This window comes from Castor canadensis, chromosome 7 (assembly GCF_047511655.1).
Source record: "Castor canadensis chromosome 7, mCasCan1.hap1v2, whole genome shotgun sequence".
In the NCBI taxonomy this organism is placed as follows: Eukaryota; Metazoa; Chordata; class Mammalia; order Rodentia; family Castoridae; genus Castor; species Castor canadensis.
In genome coordinates, this window is record NC_133392.1 from 12,764,907 (window position 1) to 12,782,497 (window position 17,591).

General features: G+C 43.5%; 1 protein-coding gene across 1 annotated transcript in view; it reads left to right on the forward strand.

The window, feature by feature from the left end:
* Positions 1-17,591, forward strand: part of Cacul1 (CDK2 associated cullin domain 1) — an 80,556-nt gene that overhangs the window by 17,253 nt on the left and 45,712 nt on the right. The gene's annotated exons all lie outside the window — the stretch shown is intronic.

Consider the following 17,591-nt stretch of genomic DNA (forward strand, 5'->3'; position numbering starts at 1 on the left):
TTCCCTTGTAGCCATAGGTCATAGAGAGTCTCGAGCCAATCCCCCAACCTCTGCATGGTGGGTATCAGCCAACTATCCTCGTGTAGGGAGAGGTTGGTATCCCTGGAGGAGAAGCTGGTTAAATTTTTGATCAGCAAGAGCAGACATGCAGTGTGATACAAGGGAGGAAGCTTAAGAATAGAACAGCAAGAACACAGGCATCAGGATAGGCATTGGCCAGGAGAACCACTGTGAAATGTTCTTCCCTAGACAATTTCAAGAGCCCTCCAACCACAGAGAGAGAAATGGGTGGCCATACATTATCTAAGACCCAAATAGGAATATTAGGAGGAGCATAAAAAGGTGTCTGTTCAGGGACTACAAACCTAGGGATCTAAATTCTGCAAAATCCTATAGCTGCCAGGAAAGCTGTAAGCTGTCTTATGGTATGGGGGTTGGGAGACGGAAGATTGGGTTGATGCATTTATGTCTCAGGGAGTGAGTCTGTCCCTTTAAGGCCACACCTAGGTAGGTGACCTGTGGGAGACAGGGGCTGTCAGGATTTAAATGTAACACTCTTGGATAAAAGAGAGCTCTAGCTCATTATTTTATATAAATTGACACGTTTAACCTTTTAAATGCTTGTACCATATTTAGATAACACTGTTAATTTCTTTGATAAAATCTTTCTCTGTAATGGTTTTTTTGTAGATGTTACTCATAGCAGAACAATATTAAGATAACCTTGTTATTTCATAGACATAGAGGATTTGATTTTAGTTTGATATGACCCTAAAAATCTTTTAGGCAACTCTTAGATTATATTCAACTTCAACTTTATCACACACTGAAGTTTTTTATTATGCACTTTTAAAACTTACTCAGACCTTCATACAACATACTAAACCCTTCGATGGTTTGTCCTTATGTTCCTATTTGAAACAATCTTTAGGATAAACCCTTCTTTACAAAATCCCTTCTCATCCAAAAAACCATTCCTTTTTCCTTTAACTTCTCAAAAAATACATTTATTACCTATCTATATCCTTTGCAGTTGTTTGTAACTTATATTTTAAAATTAACTTTTATAAGAATTTTAAATTTATTATAGGGGCTGGAGCAACTAATTAGTAGCCCTTATTGTTTTTAGGAACAGGCATAAGGCCTCATCGTCCCTCAGGCTTGAGGGGATATTGTTTTGGGTGTGGAAACTGTGAGGGATTTTTGAGTTTTATTTGAATAGGGAGGGCTGTCCTGGCTCACCCTACACTCATCTCATCAGTCCATACTGTGGAATCTCTCTGTTCCTGAAGGAGGGGGCAGCAGAGGTAGCTGCCTGGGGGGAGGAGAATTTGAGCTTTTAATTGAGATAGTAAATCCCGTCCCAGCGAGACACTGGAGTTTTAGGTACTATGAGGAAAGAGTGACAGAAGAGGAGGTCTCCCAAGAGCAGTCCAGAGGCCAGGTAAACTAGTGCTCTAGGGGCTAGTCAGATTTGCCCCGAATGATAACTTTTGTCATTGGACCGGGACCAGGAGAAAAAGGTAAAATAGAGAAACGGGCTCCACCGTCTAGGAGGAAAATGACCTTTTGTTTTCCTGCCATTATGACTCCTCAACATTGATGCCAAGAAGTGGAGTGTGGACAGGAGGCTGAGACCCATCAATCTATAGGAGGTGACACCTCGCCTTCCATCTGGAGGCGGGTGCACTTAGACCTCCAGTGGTTACCCTTGCAGAGGGCCACCCAGTTGGGGGTGGGGCTGTCTCCTGGGCTGTCCCCCCTTAAGCATTTTCTGCAGAAGTGCCCCTCCTGTCCACCACGGTAGCAAGTTCAACAGGCCCCAGTCGGGTGTGGCCCTCTCTGAGAGCAGCAGTGAGGCCATGGTGTCTCTTATCTTTTTCTCTCCTGTTAGTAAGGTCCTGGACATACAGACATAGCCGTAAATACAGACATGGCTAGCTGTATTACGTGGTTCAATGACTTTTCTCCTTCAGCCACAGACTTTGAGTTTTTTACGTATATCTGGGGCTGACTGTTAGAAATTTATCTTTGAGGAGAACCTCTCTCACCTGTGACTCTGAGTCCACTTTGTGATAGGTTGTTGCTGTAAAGTAAAGTTGTTGGAGAGCAAGTCTCTGAACTGTTCTGGGCCTCAGTTTCCTCACTTGAAGAATGAGGGATCTGGTCTAGGTTAAACTATGTTTTTCCACTATAAAATGGCTGAAGTGACATTAATGCCACTTATCTTCTTTACCATTTTTTATTTTTATTTTTATTTTTTAGCAATGCTGGGGAATTGAACCCAGGGCTTTGCACATGCTGGGCAGACATTCTCCTATTGAGCTACTTCCTCAGCCTCAAATATTATTATTATTATTATTATTATTATTATTATTTATTATTTTTTACTTTGGCTGTACTGGGCTTGAACTCAGGACTTTATGCTTGTAAGCGGCACTCTACTCTACTACTATAATCATTTTCAACCTGAGCGGCCTGGGCCAGAACCCATTGCTTTTCTAATGAGATAAGAGTCTGGTCTAGTAGAAGCATAATAATATCTTTTCATGTCAGTTGAAAGGTTTGGATCACAGAGATAAAGGCTTGAATGTATTTGTCTGGGCATCAGTACAGCTGTTTAGATGTTTTTAAATTTCCCTTAGATCTGATAACTGGAAGGGGACATACGATTTGCCCTCTTCCTACCATTGCCTGTTGGAGAGGGAAGCACTGATTAAGAGGTTCTGAGTACTGGGGTGGCTTAGAGGGTAGAAATTTGTATAGGGGACCTCAGTTTACTTTTTTACTTTTATAGAAAAGGTCTAATTGGAGTATGGTATTGTAATTTAAGGAACCCTGTGAAGGCCACTTCTCTTGGTCACCCAAGGCATACTGAGGCCAGGCCTCAGTACAAAGCTTCCAACATCCACCAGCCAGAGGACTGGAAGATGCAGGTCCCATCTAGAAAGAACAAAACGTTAGGATCCTGTCTTTTAGCTAAAAGCAGGCAGCCTCTTTAATAAAGGCTATCTTTTTAACACAGAAATCTTTGTAAAGTTAGAGAAGGGCATTCAGAGGGCATTTCAGGCCAATAACAGTGCCATATGGGACAACTAGGGTTAATATTTGGAGGGGAAAAGTTATGCTGAGGCCAAAGGTATAGAAAATTCTAAATGAGAAATTTAGAGACCACAGTAATGTCTATTTTGTTATTTCTGGTACTATAACTTTGAGCTAACAATTGACTTAGAAGGGTCTGATGCGGAAGGCAGAGCCTGGAGGCATGACACACACTTAAGGGATTAGCCATCACCTGAGTCTGTAGGTTGCTCCCATTGATTGGTACTGGCAGGCTTTCAGCAAAGTGAAACCTCCACTCTCCGGTCACCGAATAAATCCGAGGCTTGGTCTCAGCCCAGAGGAAGGGAGCATGAGCTCTTCCAGAGCTGGAACCGCCTTGAGGCCAGAATTGGCAAGGAGTGGCTTGCTTATCTCCATGACAGGGAAAGTTTTTCAGGAAGATAGGAGGAGATAGGTATGGTAAGCAGTGCACGAAGCCTGTTTACATAGGGAAGGAGGAGGTTTGAGAGAGGAATTGGCTGATTTAGAAACTGGTTTACAGGCTGATAGAATCTGCGCAGGGGAACAGAAAGTACAGAGGGAGGGTTTGAAGTCAGAGAGCCGGATTTAGATGGAGGTATGAAAAGGCTTGGACATAATGGAATCTCTCCCCATCATCCCGATCGCCCACAGTAGTTATATGTCCCGTAAAAGGTTGGGATCTAAAGACCCAAAAAGGGGCCAGTGATTTTGGTTGTCTAAAGGATAAGTGGGCCAGATTTGAGTGCAAAAGTGGATTAAATTTTTTTTTTTGGTTTTATGTCTGGGGTCAAACCCAAGGTATCTAAATTATTGAGGAGGCATCTCAATGGGGAGTCAGATGGCAAAGAGGATGTAGAGGCACCCATTGTGTGGGACCTGGTCCTGTAATGGGGGAAGAGAGTATTATGAATCGCGGGGCATCCCCGTGTGACTCAAATACCCAACAACAGCACAAGACACACGAGAATCAGTCGTCACTGAGTTCTAGTGGCGTGCTGGGCCGAATGGCCGAGGGCTATGGGTCACCTATGTCCAGGCTTTTTGATGAGGGGTCTCTGAGACCCACGACAAAATGGATCCAAGCCCGACAAGGAAGGGAATCCCTCTGCCTCCTGAGTTGTCCAGAGATAGCCAAACGGGAAATGTTTGAAAATCCCGGAGACACCAAAGGAAGAGACCGCAAAGGGAGCCCGAGAAGGGTATGTGGACTCACCAAAGAATGTCCGGTGTTGGATGCAAGCAGGGTGATCAGGAGGATGAGTCCTGGCCAGTCACGTCCTTAGGGTGGTCGTGGGGTAAATTGGAATGGGGGTCCCACCAGGATTGGTGGGGAGCCCCCATCCGAGTCATGGCACCAAAATGTTGAAAATGTGGGCCCCAAAGTAACCATGTGGAGAGGAGTGATCTTGCCAAGAGATTCTTTATTGCCGGGTGGGAGAGGGAGAGAGCCAAGAGGGGGGGTGGGGCAGGGGCTTAAATACCCCTCAGTGAGACTCGGCATGATCTGGTTGGTTAAGATCTTATGGTTCATGTTGATTGGAGGTTGGGGCAGAAGGAGAATTCAAGCTAGACTTGAGGCAGGAACGTGACCCTGGAAAACAGAAGCTTAAAGTTGCAGTAAGACCTGAAACCTATCAGTGCCATTATTGCCAACATTCTTCACCTTTGAATTCTTTAGGTTTTATCTGTCTGCTATGCTATCCCTTCCCCCCTGCTACTTTTTCAGAACTCAGGCCTGTCTATTTTCTTCTGATCCTTCTCCCTGCTACATTACATCTGGATAGCTCTTAACCATTTCATATATATACTATCAAATCATGTTCATGATAGGAATTGTGTCACAGATTCAGGTGTGATGTAACATAGAACAATGTGCATGCAGTAATAGTTCTAAAAGGAACAGAGATAGAGACCTCAGTCTTGCCAGTAGCCATTGCAGCTAGCTTTTTTTTTTTTTTTTTTTTTTGGCTTTACTGGGGCTTGAATTCAGGGCTTCTTACTTGCTAGGTAGGTGCTTTACCACTTTGCCAGCAACTAGGATTTGGTTTTTTAAAGATAGTACTAATGAAGTAAGCTTCCACTGTCCTATTGTATTTCCTCAAGTTATAAAACAAAACCAGAATGTATTTCTCATACAAGTTTCATGTTTTCTGGCCCTTGGTTTGAAACAAGACGGAAGGTAACAGTGTTGGATATTGGTATGTTACAGTTTTATCTGGCCCAAAATGTTTTATTTTTGGGCATTTGGGTAGCACAGAACCCTTAAAGAATATATCATTGAGGACTTAAAATAAGCTTCAGTGGTTATGTATTTATACCTTCATGTGTTCTTAGGAAGGATGACTTAATAGTATCCATAGCAAATTGTCCATAGTATTTAAATTGAAGTCTGCAGATCACAGTCCCTCCCCAGTTTAGAGTCTCCTGAAACACCTAATCTCAGAAGGATTTAGTCTACTTTAGAAACTTAGGACTTAACATTAGCTACCCTCTTCTACAGGCATATCAGAACACAAATGAAAACACACCTGAGTAGGTGGCACAGCTGTCCTTCTCCTCTTGAGGGAGGAAAAGGTCATTTAAAGTATTTGCTTACTTCTTTGACTTTTTTTTAAGCTTGCCAGTTCTCTTAGGAGCAACTAAGTGTCATTGTCTCCTTTGTATCGTTATTTTCCTTTTGGGAAAGCAGCTGGAATTTTCTTTTCAAAATGCTTTTACCCCTCCTGCCTTTTATTTATTAGAATATACTACCTTGTTCTGATGCTGGTTCTCCTGTTCCACTCTGACCATTCCTTACTTTATTCCCAAGGCCTTCCCTCCCATTCTGAAGGCTTTGGTTTTGGTGTTCTTTTCCTCTCTGTCCAGAACTTGAAAGTGGTCAGTCATTCCCTTTGCCGGAGGGAGCAGAACATTCTGCCCGATGGTAATGTTTTGGACAACACAGATTTACTAGATCGTTATTGGTGGATGGGAACAGTGTGCTAACAAGAAGTCATATTTTTTCCTTTAGACAATGTACACACTAGTGTTAGATAACCTGACCTCTTTTCTCCAAGTCTATTCTAATTACCTAGTTGTAATTAATTATAGTTAACCTAAAAAGTTGCATTTCATTTTCGCAGTAGTCATTTTTTAAGAATATGAGCATTATGCATTTGAAATTCAGATAGTTATTAACTTGACAGATTATTTACTTATTGGTAGTATTGGGGTTTGAACTCAAGGCCTTGCACTTGCTAGGCAGGTGCTCTACCACTTGAGCCAGACTTACACTCCTAAAAAAGTTATATTTCAGGCAAGATTTAGCCTGTTAAATTATTTATTTTATAATTGCTGTTACTGTACTCAAACTTTTTTTTTCTCTTTTTTTGTGGTAGTACTGTTTTTGAGTTGCACTTGCTAGGTAGACAGTCTATCACTTGAGCCACTTCAGCAACTCTGTTTGCATTGGTTTTTTTTTGAGATAGGGTCTCACCTTATGCCCAGGCAGGCCTGGATCCAGATCTTCTTACTTATGGTTCTCCCATATAGCTGCAATGATAGATGCATGCCACTGGGCCCAGCCATTGTTTGAAATGAGGTCTTGTGAACTTTTTGCTCAGGTTGTGATCCTCCTAATCTCCACCTCTGAGTAGCTAGGATGCCCAGCCTAAACTTTTTGTTAACATAAATTAATTGTGCAAAGTTTCATTGTGATATTTACATACATGCATATAATGTAGTTTAGTCAAATTCATCCCTTCTTTATTACTTTTTCTTAACACCCCTCCTACCTCCCATTCCTTTTTAAGTTTTTAATGGGTTTCTTTTATCTATTCTTGGTCATATTCAGCCATTATTAGTCTTAAGAGTCAATTCTAACTGAAGGTGGCTCTTTGTAGGGATGTAGAGTAGAACTTTAGTTTTTCTTTGATATGAGAACAGTTCCTGGCTGCTCTTTTACCGTTTTATTTGATATATTTATACTTCTGTTTGACTCTCCAATTTGAGTTGTTCACAACAAACAAACCCCTTGTTGGCAATCCGTAGAAGAATACCAGTGGGACCCCTGGCTGCCCTGAGCTCCTGACCCAGTAATATTAGGCAGTGTTTTTCAAACTCAGCAGCCTTGAGAATCACCTGAAGGAGAGTGTTAAGCTTATTGTAGGGGGTCTGGCTTAGGGCCTGACAGTTTGTCAGGCTAACCTGATTTTTTTTTTAGCCTGTGTGAAATCAAATGCATTTTAGGCTTTAATTCCAAATCAACTAATAAACAGCATGCCTTGGACCTATTAAGCATTTATTTGAACTCACTAAATCAATCCACTTTGCAGACTATTCAATACCAACCAACTGTTTAGAGTTGGAACTTTAGTCATGAATTCCTTCTTCATGATGCATAAATTATGTTTTGATAAGTTATTTGGTTGAACAGAGTGTGAATCTTCCTGCCCCGTATAAATTAAACATCACTAATAAATTCCTATATAGTAGCAACCTTGTAACACTTTCTAAAACTTAGATTCTAACTGCTCCATGTGTTTTAGACTTTGTTTTATTTTATTTCAGTAAAGGACAGTTAAACTACCTTTGTAGTAGGATTTAAGCTGTATGAGGTAAGCTTTGTGGCATGATGACTTACACAAGGATTTTTAAATTTTTTGAACTTGAATGTTTTCTAGATGGTACATGCATTCTACTGTTAGCCCTTTTTTTTTTAATTATTATACTAGACCTTGTTTATTCATTTATGCTACTGGCTTAGCTTTTGTAGGCATTTAAGTTTGAAGTTTGTTGTGTTTTTACCTCTTTTCAAAGATATTTAAAAGCAGGGCATTAAAAAACGAATGAATGAATGAATAAATAAATAAATAAATAAATGCTACTTGAGAAAGATGTATACCCCAAAGGCATATCTCAGCAATCACTGCTTCTAAATGGGTCTTCATTCTGTCCTTACATCTGTAGGATTTGGCATTGTGCTTTCTTTTTCCTCCTCCTTCATCTAATTGCCTTGGTGATCTGCTATGGGGTAAAGCCTTGCTTGAGAAGTGGGAGTACTCCCCAATTACAGCCACAGGGTGTGGTGTGTTGAGTTAAGTAGCCCAGGAGCCCATAGGACTGGTATGTTAATTCTTGGCCTTGTGGTCCTCCCAGTTTTCTTTTTGAGCATACCACTTACCTTCTTCAAGTCCTAGCATTTTGTGCACTGCTGGTGTTGTGATGTATTTGAGGTGGTACACGATAGGGGATTCACTACCAAAATTACATAGTGAAAATATAATTTCTTTTTCAGTTTTTTCCTTTTTTTACTCCTTCTGATCATATAAGCAGAAAGGTAGTATTTTGGAGCTCATGTGTAACTCTTTTCAACATCGTCCTATCACTCTAATTTTTCAGTAGGGAAAGCAAACTTCAGACCCAGAACATTTAGGAAGCAGTAGGACCAAGGAAGAATTTAATAACCTTGTTTTTGTTTCTATGTTGCCTTCTGTTTAATGACAAGTGATGAGGCTTTTCTATTTTTAATGGAGTCTTTTTTTGGATGGCACTGGGGTTTTGATGCACAGATGACACGTGCAGGAATTTCAGATGCTCAGAGTTCTTGAGCCTGCTCTGAGAATGAAAGCACAGACAGACTCTAACAGCAGAGGTCAGAAAGATTTTATTTGCAGAGAATTTAGTTGGAGAAAAGAGAAGAGAAAGACTGCATATTGGAGAATGCAGGGGGACCAGGAAACCGGTGATCCCGTGGGTCAGGGTGGGGAGTGGGGTTTTATAGCCTATTTGCATTGCCTTATGGCGGAGATGACTTTCAGATGCAAACGGGCATTTCCTAGGGAGGAGAAGTGTCTCCTTGACCACTTACCGCCTTTTGGGACCTCCCACAGTCCGTCCTTCAGTCCTTCATTCCCCCCTCTCAGTGGTCGCCCTAACTGCTGTTAGGGATAGGGACAACGAGGTCTATTCAGTAACTGCTTCCTGCTGACAGAGGGCGATGAAGGGGCCTGCAGCGTCAGGGCTGACCAGGAGAGGGGTTGCCAAGGGGACCACGGTACTAGGTCATTTTCATCTCCACCAGAGGCATTTGTAGTTTAATAGATTCTAGGCGAGAAGAAACAAACTTGACAAGTTTAAGATGCAAGGCCCAAACACAAGCAAGAGAATAAGGGCAACTGTAGGTCCCAGAAAGGGTAGGAACCAAGTCCTGGAGGGGAGCCAGGATTTTATTTGTTCCCATACCTGAGTAGAAACCTGAGTTTCAAGAGATTGCTCCCGGAGCCACTTAGCCTGTTGGAGAATGTAATCTGCATGTTCCTCTACAATGCCTGAAGTGTGTATATGTGTGCAACAGGAGGTATTGGCAATGGCACATACCCTGCCCTTGCTTGGCCAAAAGAAAAGGGCCAGGCAGTGGTCCATTACCATACAGGTAAGGGACGACAAAAACCTTTGTATGTCCTTAATAGCAAGGCCCACCTGGTCTGAGGTGTCCTCTACCACTTTGGTTAGGTTTTTTTGCAGTTACATGATTGGCAATTACCCCATAGCTGATTCCAGCAAGGGCTGCAACTAATGCTATTATCCCTAAAACTATTAGAGTAACCTCTCTTATTTCTATGGGAAGCTGTTCCTATTGTAGTTAGCATTTCTCTTTTCTTCCAAATGGCTGCATGAGCATGCAGGATCAGGAAGGCATACTTAGAATCTGTATAGATGTTGACTCTCTGTTCTTTTGACGGTCTTAGGGCTTCTGTTAGGGCCACTAATTCTGCCAATTGAGCACTTGTATTAGGAGGAAGAGGACCTGATGTGAGGGTGCCAAATTCTGTCACAACTGCAAACCCTGCATGTCTAACACCATTCTTGACAAAGGAACTGCCATCAGTGTATAATTCTGTATCTGGGTTTTTTAAGGGCCGATCAGTTAAGTCAGGTCGGGCAGCATAATTTTCCGTAAGTATCTCCTCACACGAGTGCTCAGGATTTCCCTCTGCCTCTGGTAAAAGGGATGCAGGATTTAGGCTCTAACAGGTCCTTAAAGTTATTTCTGTCCCTCCCAGAAGCTGGACCTGATATTTAAGTAAATGGCTGTCAGATAGCCAAAGTTCTCCTTTTGAGTTTAAAATTCCCCCTAGGTTTGTGAGGGGTATAAACCGTTAGGGGGTTTAAAATTCCCCCTAGGTTGTGAGGGGTATAAACCGTTAGGGGGCGGTTTAGGATAAGTTTCTGAGCTTCAGGTAGTAGAAGGCTTACTGCGGCCATTGCTCTGAGGTATCCTGGCCATCCCTTGGCTACCTGATCTAACTCTTTGCTTAAGTAACCTACTGGCTGGGGAGTGATGCCCTGGAGCTGAGTCATCATGCCCAAGGCCAGTCCTCCCTTTTCATAGACATATAATTGAAACTTGTCTTGTACTGGGAGACCCAGGGTGGGAGCTGTCATAAGAGCCTTCTTTAACCTGTGGAATGCAGTTTCTGACTTGTCATCCCACTCAATAAAGGGCTGGGTATCCTTCTGTGCTTCCTTAAGGATTTGATATAAAGGCCTGGCTAGGTCTGCATATCCCAGGATCCAAATTCTGCAGTATCCTGTGACCCCCAAAAAGGCCCTCAATTGTTTTAGAGTTTTAGGTAGAGGAAATGTCAGGATTGGAAGATTCTGTCTTCTCCTAGAGACCTCATTTCTTTCTCCAGGACAAGACCTAAATAGGTAACCCTAGACTGACACAATTGGGCTTTTTCTTTAGAGATTTTATAACCTCTATCTGCTAAGAAGTTTAGTAAGGACTCAGTGGCTTGTGAAATGACAGGCTCATTTGGTCCACAGAGCAGGAGGTCATCTACATATTGTAGCAGAGTAGTTTGTGGATGTTGCCACTTTGCCAAGTCTTGGGTTAGAGCTAACCCAAAGAGGTGGGGGCTGTCTCTGAATCCCTGGGGGAGGACAGTCCAAGTGACCTGTCCAGACTTTCTTGTGGGGTCCTCAAAGGCAAAGATAGGTTGACTTTTAGGGTGTAAGGGAATGCAAAAGAAGGCATCTTTTAAATCCAGGACAGAGTAGTAAGTAGTACCCGGAGGTATTTGGGCTAAAAGTGTATAGGGATTTGGAACTACAGGGTGGAATCACTACTGCTTCATTGATCAGGCGGAGATCCTGGACTAGCCTCCATTTGTTAGGTCCCTTCCTGATGCCAAGAATAGGAGTATTATATGGGCTGGAGCATTCTGTTAGCAGTCCCTGTTTCTTTAAGTCTTTGATTATGGGAATTAGCCCCTCCTTAACTTCTGGCTTTAAAGGATATTGTTTTTGATGGGGAAACCAGGAGGGGTCCTTGAGAATGAATTAGGACTGGGGCAGCTGTTCATGCCCGTCCCCCACACAGTGTGTCAATCCGTCCACACCGTGGGGTCTACTTGTTCCTCTATTAGGGGCAAGCAAAAGTACTCTCCCGGGGGTAAAAGTAGCTGTACCCCCAATTTGGATAGAAGGTCTCACCCTAGCAGAGGAGTAGGGGTTTCTGGAACAATTAAAAAGGAGTGACAGAAATGGAAATCTCCCCAGGAGCAGGCTAAAGGCTGAGTGAAATAACGTTCTAGAGGCTGGCCTGATATGCCTCGAACAGTAATTTTCTTGGAGGACCTGGGTCCGGGAGAGAAAGGAATAGCTGAGATGATGGCTCCAATATCGATAAGGAGGCTGACCTTGTGCTTAATTTGGGACTCTTCTGCTTTTACAGTGGTTTCAGAAGCCTGTATGGGAGGCCCCGGGACCCATCATTGGGTGGGAGGCTCTGACCTCGGTTCCCCTGAGAACCGGGGACAGTGTACCTTCTGATGTTTTCCCCGACAAATGGGGCAGGGTTCCGGAGGTAGCTTTCTCTGGGGGCACTTCCTCCTAAAATGGCTGGCCTGTCCACATTGAAAGCATGTCCTTGGGTTTGGACTTCGCCCCAGGGGAGCCTCTGAGCTCTGTGATCAGGGCCTCCTGCCGCCTATCCTTTCTCTTTTTCCTTTTTCAGGTCCTTCCTTTCTTTTTCTAAGTCCCTGTTATAGTATACAGATGTGGCTACACGGACCAGTTGGTCCAGATCTCTGCTTCCTTCAGCCACCAATTTCTGAAGCTTTTTATGGATATCTGGTGCTGACTGTGTTAGGAATTTATCTTTTAGGACGATTTCCTCTTCCTGTGACTCTGGTATAATGTTGGTATGCTTTTGTAAAGCATCCTTAAGTCTCTGTAGGAAAGCTACTGGAGTTTGTAAGGGTCCTTGCTGTACAGCTGTGACTTGGGAGTAAGTAAGAGGTTTTACCTTGGCTCTCCTTAGTCCCTCAAGAATGCAGTAGATGAAGTGGTTACGACTCCATTCATCCTTGTCATTTTCAGGGTCCCACTTAGGGTCATACCTAGGCACTGCCTGATCTCCTGTTGGAATTGGGAATTGAGGCTCCTTTCTAGGTATCCAATGTCTTTGCCTTTCCTCCCCCACCCCCTCCTCCTCCTGTGAGGGCCCGGTAGGACACAGGCCTGTAGGGCTGCTTTTATCTAAGTGGTAATTGTCTCCAGCTGTGACTGCCTGATCTAGAACCCGCTGTTTCTCCAGAGAAGTGAGGGTCTGAGACAGCAATAGCATTACATCTTTCCAGCTCAGTTCAAAGTTTTGGCTGACTTCTCTAAATGCCTGGATGTACTGATCTGGATTTCTGTGTAATTTCTTTAAATTCACTCACTCTAAAAGGAACATGAGCTCTGTCCCCTCCAGGAATTAACTGGAGAGGGAAGAGTCCTGTGGGACACCGTCTAGTGTGTGAGGTGGCTGGGTCAGGGGGAAGAGGGGGAGCTGATGGAGCATTAGATGGGTTTTTTTTGCTCAAGGGAGTTTGGGGGTTTTTGTAAAGGGTTACCCTGCATTTGTTTAGCCATTCTGGGTGGTCTTTTAGGAAAAAGAACAATTGAATGTATGGAACTTCGGTCCACTTTCCCTCCTTTTTACAGAACATATCTAATTGAAGAATGGTATTATAATTAATACTCTCTCCTTCTGGCCATCTTTCCTCATCTCCCAGAGGATACTGTGGCCAAGCCTGGGTGCAGTAAAACTTGAGTCGCTTTTGCTGAAGACTTTCTGGATCAAGATCTTTCCAGTGTTTTAATTAGCAGGCAAGGGGGGATCCTTCCTGGATCCTTGAGCCTTGATTTCCCATCTAAAAAGGGAAACAAGGGAAAATTGGTCACCTTAACAGGTTTCTCCTTTTGTCTAAGCATCCCCAGATGAAGAGAAACTCTAGTGGGAGAGGGCGTCCTGCTCTCCCTTGCTCCTTTCACTGCCATTGGGTAGAGTCGTGGAGGATTTACAGATAGATATCTCAGTTGCACCCACCCCCCTGAGATGATCTTTGACCAATCTCTCATCTATTTGACTTGCCTGTTTGCCCTGCGACCCAGGTAGGCCTAGTTCTCCTCTATCAGCTGAACGCTTGTAATTAAAAAATAACTCTATCAAAGTAACCAAGAGGGCTTGCATGGCCAGAAGGAGGACCCCTTTAGAGGCATGGATGGGGACTCTTGATGAAATAGACTTTTGTTCCCCCTATATATCCTGTGAGGCCTATATGCTTTCTATGAAAGGAGAGAGAGAGAGAGAGAGAGCATCTGGAGGCTTTTGCTCTGGTAAGGGGCAAAAACGGAGGTTTTTGCTTTTTAACTGTTTTTTTCTTTTCTTTTCCTGAGGGCAGGCTGCGGAACCTGTTTAACCAGCTAATCTGATGCTTGACAAAGACAGTTAAACCTAAATTGGGGACTAGCACTTTCTGATGCCTGTAGGGATTTTTCCCAAACTCCCTGAAGAAAGAAGCTCACTGCTATTTACAGCAAAGACGGGGAGGGGGACACTCATCCTGAACTGCCTGGGAAAGGGGAAGGAGAGGCTGAAGGTTGGGGAAAAAAGAGTTTCCAGGCTCAATGCATGAGGGATTATTGATCATCCCTGCTGTCCAGGTTGATCCTGCCCAAAGGCAGTACTGGAGCACTGAAAGCAAGAGGTGACCTACACTCTCGGGTCACAGAAACCACGAAGAAAGCATGAGAGATCTGATTGTCTGTTTGCCGCGGACATGGCTGGGGAGGTCCAAGACTTAGCCGCCTTTGGGGCCTCAGGGCGGGTCAGAAAGTTTCGTCTCCAGCCTTTGGGTGACACCGGGGAGTGCCCCGGCCAGAACACCTTTTGTGGCTTGAACACAAACTTTCCTTTCCACCGGCTGTTTTTGGACCTCCCCTTAAGCTGGTCAGATCTTGAAAGAGAGTGTTAGTGTTTAAGGAGAGGGAAAAAGAAAAAGCCTCGGTATACTTAAGTCGAGTTCTGCCCACGTAGCATTGGCAGTGCAGTACAAACCCTTGCCCGGCCTCTGAGTTTCCTCAGATTGCTTGCCGTACAGCTGTAGTGGGCTTGAACCTTTTTCTCAGTTTCCCAAGGAAGACAGCGAGAGAGGGAGAAAAGGTCGACCTGAGAGTTCCACCGTAACTAGGCCGTGGTGGGGGGTCTCTCCTGGAAAACAGACTCCACCGGAATGCGGGATGCTCACGGTCACATTCCTAGGCAGTCTTTCCCAGTTTGGCAAAACCTATACCGACCTCAGGTGAAGGCTGGTCCTTTCGTGGTCGCCAAATATTATGCACGGATGACACGCGCAGGAATTTCAGATGCTCAGGGTTCTTGAGCCTGCTCTGAGAATGAAAGCACAGGCAGACTCTAACAGCAGAGGTCAGAAAGATTTTATTTGCAGAGAATTTAGTTGGAGAAAAGAGAAGAGAAAGACTGCATATTGAAGAATGCAGGGGGACCCAGAAACCGGTGATCCCATGGGACAGGGTGGGGAGTGGGGTTTTATAGCCAATTTCATTGCCTGATGGCAGAGATGACTTTCAGATGCAAATGGGCATTTCCTAGGGAGGAGAAGTGTCTCCTTGATCACTTATCGCCTTTTGGGACCTCCCGCAGTCCATCCTTCAGTCCTTCAGTTTGAACCAGGGTCTCATGCTTGTTCGGCAGGTGCTCTACCACTTGAGCCAATCCACCAACCCTTATTTTTTGTGATGGTTTTTCTTGAGATACAATCTCGTGTACTATTTGCCTGGAGCTGGCTTCCAACCGAGATCTTCCTGATTTTGGCCTCCTGAGTTGCTAGGATTACAGGTGTGAACCACCTGTGCCTGGCTTTTTATTTAAAAGCACAGTAGTTTAAAGCACAACTAAGTTTAAGCATAACTAAGTTGGGGAAGTGAGACAAGAGGTAAGGAAGCAGATCAGTCACCACTGTGAACAACTGGAGCTCAGTCACTGTGGTAAATCTAGTTGTCAGTATAGTAGCATACATTCTTCATTTATCTCATTGGGAGTCCAGGGAGCTACTGGTGGTAATGACTCCAAATGTTCAGCAGTAGTCACTGGTTTAGGAAGCTCTGGGAGTGTCAGTTCTTCTACAGTTCCGTCTCTTCTGCTGACAGACCAAGCTTTGGCAACCAGACAGAATACTGAGGCAGTAAATGGATGGGAACACCAACAGTAGCTTCTGCTTCCCCTCCCCATATCACCCAAAAGCTCAATGTCTTGTGCAGTCCTTATCTTAGTAAGCAGCAACCCCTCCTTTAACATCTCTCATCCAATCCATTAGTTAGCCTTGTTGGGTCTACCTTAGCTCATAACCAGAATCTGACCTCTTTTATCATTCTCAAGGCTACCTTCTTCCTCCAACTCATAGCTTCCTCAATTAGTTAATTCTCAGCAGAGGAGCTGTAATGATCCATATCAAACCTAAGTCAGTCACATCAGTGCTGTGCTCCAAGTCTGTGAGACATCCCATCATACAGTAAAAGGCCATCTTTTCAGCAGCATATGGAAGGCCCTTGGTGATCTGTGCTCCTCTTATTCAGTGAGTTTACACACATGTATATATGTACATGCACAGTTCTTTTTGACTTTAGCTTTATGTCTAGTCAAAACACTTTTCTTGACCATTCTCTTCATTGTAGGTTCTTTGATTCATTTGTAAATTAGATTCCTTTGTCACAGTTTACATTTCATCTGTACCACTATAGCCTTATTATTTTTTTTAGGTTGACATACAGTAAGTATGGCACACAGTTCCATTGGTTTTGACAAATGAATAGAGCGAGGTATCTCGTTGCCCAGCCCCATTCTCTCCCACCCCCCCAAAAAAATCCCTTTCCTTACTGTTCAGCCCCTGGCAACCACTGACATGTTTTCTTTCCTATAGTTTTGGCCTTTATTAGTGTTATATAAGTAGGGCTTTTACAAAGATGAAGCCTTTTGGGTCTGCCTTCTTTCACTTCATTTAACAAAAAAGTTTTTTTGTTTGTTTTTTAAGTTTTTCCTGTGCTGAGGATGGAACCCAGGCCTCTGGTATGCTAGGCAAGCTTGTCTACCACTGAGCTATATCCTCAGCCCCACCAAAATCTATTTCAGATTTTGCCATGTTGTTGGGTGAATCAGTAGATCATTTCTCAGCTGTCCTTTACAATAGATTTAAGTAAAGGTAGAGGTAAATTGATGTAAAGAGAACATTGAATAAAATGCTGGAGGTGGCATATAGATAGAAAAAACTCTCCAACTTGAGTGGCTAAGGGAGCTACTGGGGGTAATGACCCCAAATCTTTAGTTGTTGCTGGTTGTTGGCAGCTCTGGGAGTGCCATTTCTTCTAGAGCTCTGTGTTAGTAAGGCATTTCTTTATGTGATACCTCTGCCAGGATTTAGTCATGCATTCTGGGGGAAGCCACTTAAGCCCTCTCTCCCCAGTTTTTGATAAACAGTAAAATACCTGATCTGGTAGTTGTTAGCTCCTATCTCCCAAAGTAGTGATAAATTCTTTGGGTAACTCTTTTTGTCTCTTAACATTCGCATTTCATTGTTGTGAAGCAGCTGTCACCTCTTTTCAAGGTTGTTAGTCAAACTGCAGTTTTGGACCCCAGAACCCAACTCCTGGCCTCCCACATGTCAGGTTCAGCCACTCACCCCTATATGCCAAATAAAGAGATATGATGTGGGAGGAGGCAAAGTAAGCACTCAGCCTATCTGCAGCCATCTTTGGGGTACATACCTGAGCTTTAGCTTTCAATAAACAAATAATTAGGTCAGGGAACAAGGTATGCAATGGTCCCAATCACAGGTGTGGCCTGGTGATCATTATCTCAGTCCTTGTTCTGGAAGAGGTTCAGGAGTTGTTATGTAGAATCATTGTTGCCTGGCAGGTGGTCTATCCTTAGGGACTCTGTTATTCATAGGGGCCCCTTGTCATGAAGATGTTATCAGTTCTGTCTTCCCTGGAATCCAAGATGATTGCAAAATGGCAACAAAGAGAATGACTTAGAAGCAAAGACATACAAAATGAAGGCCAAGGTTCCAAGGTTTTGTTTTATTTTATTTTATTTTTTTGCTTTTAGTTAATTGTAAGGAAAACACTAAGTACTTCTTACATTAGGACCAAATGCTTTATAAGAGTCACAGTGAAGA